The following is an 11,643-nucleotide window of genomic DNA, read 5'->3' as shown; positions in this document are numbered from 1 at the left end:
ATTCCGGGAAGTGAACACGGAGTTGGAGTTATGTTTGACGTAGGTTGTTCTAGGATCACTTCTTGATCATAGTTGTTTGACCGTGCTTTTGCCTTCTCTTCTCGCTCTCATTTGCGTATGCTAGTCGCTTGCTGCAGCTCCACCTCATACCTTTTACCCTTCCTATAAGCTTAAATAGTCTTGATCGCGAGGGTGTGAGATTGCTGAATCCCCGTGACTCACAGATACTTCCAAAACCAGCTTGCAGGTGTCGTTGAACCATGCAGATGACGCAACCAAGCTCAAGGAGGAGCTCGATGAAGATCTTGTCCTTTGTGTTGTTTCATTCTAGTTGATCAGTAGTGGAGCCCAGTTGGGATCGATCGGGGATCTGTGTAGCATTTGGGGTAGTCTTCTTTTATTTTGGGTTCCGTAGTCGGACCTTGATTGTATCTGGATGATGTAATGCTTTATTCATGAAATTGTGTGAAGTGGCGAGTGTAAGCCAACTATGTATCCTTTTCCCTTAATATATTACATGGGTTGTTGTGAAGATTACCTCACTTGCGACATTGCTTTCAATGCGGTTATGCCTCTAAGTCGTGCTTCGACACGTGGGAGATATAGCCGCATCGAGGGCGTTACAATAGGTTAGTCCCAAAAATAATATAAAAGTGGAAAATAAAGCCCAATATAGTCCAAAATAGTCGCAAGACCACCTCAACCTCAGGAGGCTGTTCTTTCCTTGTATTGTTCATCATCATCCCTAGAGGCAATTCACCACCACCACACTTGAGTAGGGTATTACACCACAATGGTGGCCTGAATCAGTATAAACCCCGTGCCTTTCTATGTTGAGAGTTCGTCCGTGAGATCTAGTGAGCTAGAGCGTTGATCGACAGGAGGGAAAGACTTCACGCGCACCCCAGTCTTCGAACCTTAAGGGTTTGCTGGAACCCCATATTTGACATTTGGCGCGCCAGGTAGGGGTGTGCCGTAGCTTCCTTTCCATCGCTCCGTCGTCTCCATGGAGGACACTCGCCGTGCTCGAGTTGAGTGTCGGGCTGCCCTCGCCGCCCGCGTCGCTCGGACGGCTCCTGTTGGCGGGCCACCTCGTCGTTCTCTATCCCCCGCCGCCAACGCTGCCACCGGCCCGGTGGGAAACGAGCAGCAGGCGTCCTCGCCGCACCACTACTCCATCACTCACCCCAGATGGTTCTTCGTCTCACGCACACCGCGCTCCCATGAAGGCACGGGCCGCGCTCATCGCGGCGAATGAGCTCCTGTGTTACCGCCCGGTAAGCGACGTCTATGAGGAGTGGCTCGACCGCGTCGCCGAGCTCGTCCGTGATGCAGGGGGCTCTCTGGCGCTGTCCCACTCTCTGCCACCCCCTCAACAGGACGCGGGTGACGGGGCTCATGGCGTGCTTCCACCGCCTCGACCCCAAGACGGTGCCTTGGCACCAAGGCGCACGCCTCCGCGGCGTGATCCACCGCGCCCGGCGCCCGCGTGTGAAGAAAGCAGCTGCCACGAAATCCCGCGGCCGCGAGAAGCCGCACCAGCGCTCCCCGCACCACCTCGTCAAGACTGTGCGCCACATGCAGTGGCACAGCGCGGACCTCGCCAAGACCAAGCTCCGCCTCCTAAGCGGGCCCCGGCAACGACGGCAGCCTGCCGCGCCTTCACCCCTGAGCTGCGTAGCGTTGCCTGGCCAGGCAAGTTCAAGCCAGATCTACCTCCTCAGTATGACGACACCGCCGACCCCGCGGAGTTCCTGCAGCTCTATGAGTTGAGCATCGCAGCGGCCAACGGCGACGAAAAAGTCATGGCGAACTGGTTTCACGTGGCTCTCAAGGATGGGGCCCGCTCTTGGCTCCTGAACCTGCAGCACGGCTCGATCTCCTCCTGGGACGAGATACGCGACCGCTTCATCGCCATCTTCCAGGGCACTCGTGACCGCCCACCGGTCGCGGGCGATCTATGCCGCATCAAGCAACAGCCAGGAGAGACCCTCCAGAAGTACATCCAATGCTTCAACAACACCCGCCTCAAGATTCCCAAGGTCACGGACGAGGCCATCATCTCCGCATTTTTTGACGGTGTCCACGACGTCAAGATGAAGGAATTGCTGGCTATCTATGAGGAGCTCCGCACATCTCAGGAGCTGTTCAACCTGGCGACCAGGTGCGCAAGAGCTGAGGAGGGGCGCCACTCTCTCCTTGAGCTGCCGGCTACAGGAGTGGAGGAGAAGAAGGCCAAGGCCAAAGACGTGAAGTGCAAAGAGGCAGTAGTGCTCGCAGTGGAGCCCGACACCAAGCGAGGCAGAGATCAGCCCTAGTCGTCTAAGAACGGCCGTCCATTATGTGCCTTCCACAACCTGAACACCCACAACATCAGCGACTATTAAGAGCTCAGAGCCATTCGGGAAGGACGCTTCGGTGGACGCCCCGAGCGCAACGACCGGGGCTACGGCCACGGAGGAGGACACGGAACCGGGGACTGGCACGGCCGTGGCCCGCGCCAGGAGTGGCGTGACTGGCCTTGTGAGGACCGCTAGCAAGAACAACCTCGCGAGGGCACCTGGAGGGACCCGCCTCGTGAGGATCGCCCACAAGGCAACGTCGGTCTTCCCCCGTTGCCGCCGCCAAGAAGGAACGATGACCACCACCAGGACGAGGGGGCTGGGGGCTTCCAGGAACCGCGTGCGATCGCTTGCATCTTGGGAAGTGCTCAGGCCCCAGCCTCTCAGTGCATCTTCAAACAGTTCGCTCGTGAGGTGAACGCGGCGCTCCCCAAGCTCAAGGCCACGCGCCCGCTCAGGTGGTCCCAATGTGCCATCACCTTCAACTAGGCCGACCAGCTCAAGTGCGCAGCCGCCACCGGCACACTCCCCATGCTGTGCTCCCCAATAATCAGCAATGTGCAAGTCATCGACGGTGGCGTAGGGCTCAATGTCCTGTCCGTCGACACGTTCGACAACCTCCAAGTGCCCTATGAGAAACTCCAGCCAAGCAAGCCTTTCTCAGGAGTGACTGACGGTTCCACCACACCGATAGGGCAAGTCCGCCTGCCTGTCACCTTCGGGGAGCGCAAGAACTACCGCTCCGAGCTCATCGACTTCGACGTCGTGCACATCCGCCTGCCGTACAATGCCATCCTCCAGTATCCAGCTCTAGCCAAGTTCATGGCACTCACTCACCATGGCTACAACGTCCTCAATATGCCAGGAAGCGGGGGAATTATCACGGTCCCATGTGAAGAAAGGGATGCAGTGTGCTCCCTTGAGCACGCCTTCCAAGCCGCAGCAATCGACAACCCTGACAGCAGAAGTGAAGGCCCTCCGGAGACCATCCCCAAGAAAAGTTGCCACGCCGCGCAGGACCCCAAGAAGATGGCGTCGCATCAGGAACCTTGTCAGGATCAATGCCCGCTCCAGGGGCGCATCCCTCCATGCATAGGAAAGCACGCCCGGTGCCCTCCTCGGGCAGGGCTCGAGGGCTCTCTTCTAGAGAACCTCAGACCTTGCCAACCTCACGAGCGAGGCACTAGGGAACCACTTGGAAGCGTGCTTCACGGCACACTTTTCTCAGGAGAGCACAGGGCAAGGAGTGCCCACCACCCAGCAGTTTATCACCAAGGCCACCCAAGAGCTACAAGACGCGAGAGCCATGCGCGGCAACAACCGCTCAAGGAGTGCGGCTCACCATCCAGGCGAGGGTGCTGAGCTGCGCGCCTGCATATCCCAGGGCTCAACAGGGCCGCATCTCAAGAACGTTTCTGGCCGTCGCGTGCGGGCCGCTGTGAGGGTCCACCACACAGCTACGTTCGCATGCCCTTTGGCATGCCGAGCATGGCGTCGGCCTATCAGCGCAACATGCGGCAAGTCCTGGTGGCTCAGGAGGCCAGGTTCCACGCCGTTCTGGAGGAGATGGCGACGGCCTTCAAGGAACCTCCTGAGCTCCTAGAGCCTCCCGAGGCTCAGGGTCCCGGTGGCTCATGAGGAGTCGCTCCTTCAACGCGTGGCCTCAGCTGCACCAACTCTACTTCGTCTACAGAACCAGGTGACATCTTTCGAGTTCATTTAAGCTGGGAGCGCCCCTCGGGCTGCACTGTTCCCAGGCCACGTGGGTCCGTCCCTGTGGCATGTATCCCTTTTGCTTATGTCTATAGCTTACCTTGTTGGGGGCGCTCCTCGGGCTGGATCACCCCCACGCCGCTCGGGCCAGACCTAGTGTCATGTATCCTCCTGCATTTATCCTAGTCGATCTGCTCTTCATGCTTAACATGTCAACTACTATCACCTGCTCGATCACTGCCCGCCACGGGTCCGTTCGCCCTATGCTATTTGCTTGCATGTTAAAAGGGGGCTCCTGAGCATCATGACTCAGGAGCTCTTACTGGCTCTCCAGCCCTCACCCCTTGGCCTTGACCACAGCATCGCGACCTGGCATACCAGCGGCGGCTGAGCTCGCTCGAGGGCCGGGACCTGAGGACATAGAGTGCTTGCATCTAACCACCTTGCAGGGACATACAGTCACAAGACTCAATACCAGGCACAACCTGCCTTGAGGTAGGGCCTCGTGAGTCCCGCGCTGGCTCACGAGTGCCCAGATACACTTCGCGGCCTTGCCGTGCAAGCCACATGTCAGGGCGGGGATGTACACGCCCCGGGGTCTCATCCCGGAGGAGCCCCCAATCCCACGCCCAAGTGGAAGCTCCATGCTCCGTGCTGGCTGTCGACACTGTCGAGGAGCGGCTATGCCTGTGCACAAGCAGAAGCACTATGCTCCGCGCTGGTGATAAACAACTGAGGGCGACCCCACGGCCGTGCCAACCTCAGGGAGCCCAGAGCTCAACGCCCAGCCTCACCACGACGCCTCCCCTCGGGAGAGTCACGCGCGGGGGCTGGGCACGGGGGCTGCGCTCGGGTCACGCCGAAGCACACGCCACCCAACCAGGTCCCCCGGACCTGGGCGTCACGCGCCCCTCCCGAGGCCTCGGCGAGGGCAGGTATAGAAATTGTTTGAACATCATGGGGGACTCCTGAGCATCGCGACTCAGGAGCCTAACTGGTCACGTAGCCCCTCTCTCCTTAGTCCGTCCTGGTCTCCGGTCGGCCCAATGGCGGTTGAGATATGCGCGGGGCCGGGCTCTGCCGACGTAGAACATTAATCTATCATCACAAACACTCCCTATATGTTGTTCGCACGTCAAGGGGGACTCCTGAGCATCGCTACTCAGGAGCCTAACTGGTCACGTAGCCCCTCACTCCTTGGACCATCCTGGTCTCCGGTCGGCCCAATGGCGGTTGAGGTATGCGCGGGGCCGGGTTCTGCCGACGCAGAACAAAGCAAATAGGAAGGAAAACGCAAAATCTAGGAGCAAATATTACAAGCATATTGTTATCACAATACCAAATGAAAAGTTTAAATGCCTCCACGAGGCCTGATGTATGTCGCAGGAATGAAACGAGAAGAATAGCCATAGATCACCCCTGGATGTCGCCGTCGCCGGCGGAAGGTGCTCCCCTGTGGGCGATGATGTTCTCACCTTTACCACCACCCGCAGGATCCGCGCCATCGCCAGACAGAGGATCAGAGACAAAGCCGCTGAACTTCCCCAGCAAAGCCTCCACTTGACCTTGAACAGCTGTGGCGGTGGCTTCATAGAGATCTTCAGCCACAGGCTCCAGCAGCTCGTCAAGGCGGGCGTTGGGGTCACAGAGGTGCACATGGCTGAGGACGCGAGTCAGTGCGGCTGAAGACAGAACGTGAGCTTGTGCCTCCGCCATGGGACCAAGGCCCTCAACGCCCTCCTCAAGCGCCTTCACCACGAGAGGAAGCAGCTGGGCGGGGACGTCCTCGTCAGTGTCCAGCGGTTCTCCAGGCCATGCTTGTAGAGCGTCCTCAGCGCCTTGCGAGATCTCTTCTCGAGATCGGCGAAGGCCACACGGTCTACGGCCAGGACCCGTGCCTTGGCGGCAAGATCGGCCTCCCTCACGCCCATCTTCTGCTCCAGCTCTTCCAACCGGTTGCGCTCGGCAGCCTGCTCCTTCCCCAGCTCCGCCAGCTCAGCATCACGGTTCTTGACGGCATCCTCCCGGGCCTTCATCTCCTTCTCCTCAGCTTGGCGGCGGCGTACCTCTTCGGCGTGCTTGTCGTGCAGGCTCTGCAACTCCCCCTCTAGCGCTTGGCAGCGGTCACGGGTGGCCTTGGCTTCTTTCAGCGCCGCCTCAGGATCGGCTGCAGCACCGACGACTCCCCGCTTTTCCCTCTCGGAAGCCGCAACAGCCTGGCCCAGCACCGCGCACCGCTAGGTCAGAATGAAGCTAGCCATAGGCCAACTCCAGACGCCCGGCCACCAGGCGCGGGTCAGCACTCAGGAGATCCGCCTGCAGCTGGGTCATCTTCGAAAGGGCACGCTCCAAGACGGCAGCAGGAGCGGAAAGACCAAGGAGTGGAGGTGCAGCAGTAGGAGGAAGCGACGCCGTCACCAGGGCTTGGGAGACCGTGGGCCCCGAAGCAGCTGGGACCTCGTCAGCCGCGCCAAGCACCGGCACTTCCGAAGCCAGCAGGGCTATGGGGGCTGATTCCACGCGGCGATGTTCCTCCTGGCCCCGCAACGGCGACCGGGCTGGGGAGACATGGACGATGTTGCCTCCTTGCTCTACGGAGGGAGGCACAGCCGCCGTACCCTCCTTCTTCCTCTTCGCCGAAGATGTCGGCCTGGTCAACCAAAGGCGAGCGTCAAGAAATAACAAGTACCAGCAGGGATAAAGCAAAGCTCGAGACACCTACCAGTCTATCGCGATACTCCACCCTCCGCTCGTGAAGCTTGAGGCTTGACAACATGGGGCCTGAGGGGAAGGCACTCTAGCTCCGGTGGCGTTGTGCGGTGCGGAGGCAGAACCGGCCCCAGGTGTTGGGGTGGAGGCGGAACCACGGTCCACCAGCGACGACCTACCCTTCGTCGGGATAAGGGGTTGCTCCTTCCCCCCCTTGATAGGCGTCGGCCTCGGCATCATCAGGAAGGGCGCGGAGAATCTCGGCCTTACTCGGAGGGGAGGTCTCCCTCACCTCTTCCGGGGTCTCCTCCGAGTCCGCATCTTCTTCCCCCTCTCCGTGGGACTCGCCAGAAGACACCTCCACCGGTTTCTGCGTCGGAGGAGCTCCCGAGAACACCGGCGGCACCAGCCCATGCGCATCAAAAGTCGTCCTGGAGGCGATGAATTCCTCCCGGTCCCTACGTTGGAACAGGGGAATGAAGGCGCTAGGCGGGTACTCTTGGTTGTCTCCGACTATGAGGTGTAGGACGGCATCCAGTTCGTCATCAGGCAGGTCCCCCGGCCTCAGGCGGGCCTAGTTTTCCCCTCCTTCAAGCTTCTAGAAGGGCGCACATGCGCCTGGAGTGGGGCGACCCGCAGCGTCAAGAACTCCCTCAGGAGCATCGCTCCTGTTATTTTGGCCGCCCTCGCATTGCTTGGTTCAGGTCAGTCATCATCTACGCCAACACTGATGATGCCCGCTCATCGACAAGCTCCACCCTGGGCCACTCCTTGCCTTGCCAGGGCACCTCCGTCGGTAACACCAGGCGCGGATGGGCGAGCTTGGCGTCCACCATGACCCATATGGATCGAATGTTATCAGCCCTCTTCCCGGTGCTCGAGATCGAGTTGGCCTTGCCGGACGCGATGAAGTTGGCGCATCCAGAGATGTGACCCTCGCTGACACGGAGGAAGAAGAAATGGCGCAGGAGTGCCACGGACGGCATCACGCCCAGGTACGCCTCACAGTAGTAGGCAAAGATGGACAGGAGGAGGACAGAGTTGGGATGGAGATGCAATGCTTGTAGACCATAGTGGTCGAGGACTTCATAGAAGAAATTAGAGAAGGGAGGAACCAACCTGACGGCGAAGCTGCTCGAAAAGAAGGGAAAGAAGGTGCTCCCCTCAGGCTCTGGCTCGTTGGAGGCAAGCCGGAGCTCCGTCTTCCCCCACTCGTTGCTCTCTCCCGCCGTCAACAGGCGCACGGAGGCAAGGCTTTTCTCCGTGACATTGGGTGCCTCAAGAGCGGGCTCATACCAAGCTGGGGCCGAGGAAGTCTTGACCTTGCGCGGAGCCATGGGCGGCAGATGCGGAGTGAGGCCGGAGCATATCTATAGGTAGCGGCAGTGAAGAGCAAGAAAGGGGATCTGGAGCAAGGCAAGGAAGAAGCAATGAAGGCAAGTGACGCCCGTGCCGGCCTTTTGTCAGGTCAAGCAGTTGCCAAGGCAACGTGGGAAGCAGAGGCGCCCATGTCCAATCAACTGCCACGTGTCAACCAAGGCCGCAGACTTTTGGGGCCCGCGATGCTCCGAGCTTGACCCTTGGATTTGCCGTGAAGCCAAGCCCAAGCACACCTTGGGCCCGGGGGCTACTATCGACGTTTTGGGAACGGGGGTCCCCAGACATGCCTGCCTGCGGCCCGCGACGTGGCTGAGCCAGCATGCCGTACGGCCCATCTTCAACAGCAAAGCATCCAAGACCCTCGCGAGGGGCCAAGCCTCGCGAGGCGGACAACGCAAGACCTGCCCTGGAGAGGCTTAGCTAGGCAGGCTCGCGAGGAGCGGAGATATCAAGGCAACGCGAACCTCACGAGGCTCTCGTGACGTGAGCCATGACGATCGACACCAGGCGGGCGCTAGGCGGGCGCCGGTGCGCGTAGTGTCCTTGTTTCCTCTTTGGTGCGAAGGGGGCAAGCGCAGCCACGAAGTACCGAGGAATCAGGCAAAGGTTGTCATTCCAGTGCAACAAGACCAAGACTATGGACTGCAAAGACGGAGGTCATCGTGGAGCCCAGGACGGTGTCACCACCATAGCTTTGTGCAGGCGAAGACTACTTTTGTCAGGATAGCTTGTACTAGTTGTCCCCCTTCAAATTAGCCCGCCATTGTTGGCTCCCTTCCCGCTCGATATTTGGGAAGAGGACCAGGGCCTCTATAAATAGGACTAGCCACCAAAGTGGATAGAAGGAGAGGGGAGAGGGGGCTGGATCATCTCATCTTAGCTGAAGAGACAAGCCCCAAGCTCACACACACAAGAACACCTCAACCTCAGGAGGCTGTTCTTCCCTTGTATTGTTCATCATCAGCCATAGAGGCAATCCACCACCACCACACTAGAGTAGGGTATTACACCACAACGGTGGCCTGAACCAGTATAAACCCCGTGTCTTTCTGTGTTGAGAGTTCATCAAGTTCGTCCGCGAGACCTAGTGAGCTACAGTGTTGACCGGTAGGAGGGAAAGACTTCGCGCGCACCCTAGTGTTCGAACCTTAAGTGTTTGTCAGAACCCCACATTCGACATATACAATTGTGTCGCTTACCTAAAAGCCTATTAGGAGGCTGTTGCAGGCTTCATTCAGTCCGCTATTAATGGACTAAACCCTATCAATCACCGTACCCATAAGGATACGGTGTTCCTCAACAATGGAAGTGCTTTGCATCGCTTCGAGTAGAGTATCCGGTGCCTCTGGATGGACAGAAGTCATTAGTGGAATTGGTGCACCTCCTTCTTTCGAAGGAGGCTGCTTGCAGGATTCCGGAGCCATATAGGTCTTCGGGATCGTATTCGGCTGGGGCCTAGATTGGATACAGCCCCCATATTCACTCTCCACAGGGATTTGCTCCCCCATGTGTCCGGTGGCCGAGGGTTCACCCTCTGGCGCCACCCTGACGGCCTCATGCGTCTCTCCCTGGCCTGGGCAGGTCATTCGGGAGAGCACCTTGATAACCCACAAGTATTGGGGATAAATTATAGCCTCTTTCAATAAGTAAGAGTCTCGAACCCAACGAGGAGCTAAAGGTATAACAAATATTCCCTCAAGTTCTATCGACCACCGATACAACTCTACGCACGCTTAACGTTTACTTTACCTAGAACAATTATGAAACTAGAAGTACTTTGTAGGTGTTTTTGGATAGGTTTGCAAGAATATAAAGTGCACGTAAATAAAAATTAGGGGCAGTTTAGATAAAGAAGCAATAAAGTTAGTATAGCGAGTGTGGAAAAGTGGTGGTAGGAGTTGTGAAATTGTCCCTAAGCAATTGACTACTTTACTAGACCGATAGCAAGTTTTATGTGGGAGAGGCCACTGCTAGCATGTCATCCCTGACTTGGAATTCTATGCACTTATGATTGGAACTATTAGTAAGAATCCGCAACTACTAACGTTCATTAAGGTAAAACCCAACCATAGCATTAAGATATATTGGTCCCCCTTCAATCCTGTATGCATCAATTTCTATGCTAGGCAGAAGTTTCTGTCACTCTTGCCCTCCAATACTGAGTCCTATCAACATACAACTAACCCTATGGTGTGATCCACGCGCGCGCTCATATGATGGGCACCAAAGGACAGCAACATAACCACAAGCAAATTAAATCAATCATAGCAATTCATCAACCACCGATAGGACAACAAAAATCTACTCAGACATCATAGGATGGCAGCACATCATTGGATAATAGCATAAAGCACCATGTTCAAGTAGAGGGTACATCGGGTTGCGGGAGAGTGGACCGCTGTAGATAGAGGGGTGAATGTGATGAAGATGTTGGTGAAGATGACGGAGGTGTTGGTGTTGATCGCCGTCACACGATGATCACCCCGGCGGTGTTCTGGCGCCACCGGGAGAGAGGGGGAGAGAGCCCCCCTTCTTCTTCTTCTTCCTTGACCTTCTCCCTAGATGGGAGAAGGGTTTCCCCTCTGGTCCGTGGCCTCCATGGTGGCGGAGGGCGAGAGCCCCTCGGAGAATGGATCTGTCTCTCTGTCTCTCTTTGTTTCTGCGTTCTAGAATTCTGCCCTTTCACCGTTTCTTATATATCCGAAGATCCGTAACTCCAATTGGATTGAAACCTTCGCCCCGATTTTTTCCAAAAATTAGCTTTCTTGCGGCCAAAGAAGAGCGGCAACCGCCTTACGAGGGGCCCACGAAGGTCAGGAGCGCGCCCAAGGGGGCAGGCGTGCCCCCTGCCTCGTGGCTCCCTCAGGCACCGTCTCGCGTTGATTTTCTTCCCATATTTCACATGTATTCCAAAAATATTCTCCGTCCGTTTTTATGCCGTTTGGACTCTGTTTGATATGGATTTTCTGTAAAACAAAAAACATGCAACAAATAGGAACTGGCACTAGGCACTTGATTAATATGTTTGTCCCAAAAAATAGTATAAAATGTTGCCAAAAGTATATGAAAGTTGTAGAATATTGGCAGGGAACAATAAAAGATTATAGATATGACGGAGATGTATCAGCATCCCCAAGCTTAATTCCTTCTCGTCCTCGAGTAGGTAAATGATAAAAAAGATAATTTGTGATGTGGAATGCTACCTACCATAATATTGATCATGTAATCTAATCATGGCATGAATATTGAGACACGAGTGATTCAAAGCAATAGTCTATCATTTGACATTAAGACAATAATTCTTCAAGCATACTAACCAAGCAATTATGTCTTATCAAAATAACATAGCCAAAGAAAGCTCATCCCTACAAAATCATATAGTCTGGCTATGCTCCATCTTCACCACATAAAGCATTCAAATCATGCACAACCCCGATGACAAGCCGAACAATTGGTTCGTACTTTTTAACGCGCTTCAGCCTTTTCAACCCTCACGCAA

The sequence above is a fragment of the Triticum urartu genome, chromosome 2 (assembly GCF_003073215.2).
Source record: "Triticum urartu cultivar G1812 chromosome 2, Tu2.1, whole genome shotgun sequence".
Classification (NCBI taxonomy): domain Eukaryota; kingdom Viridiplantae; phylum Streptophyta; class Magnoliopsida; order Poales; family Poaceae; genus Triticum; species Triticum urartu.
The sequence above is the reverse complement of the archived record's forward strand: the minus strand, read 5'-3'. Positions refer to the sequence as shown.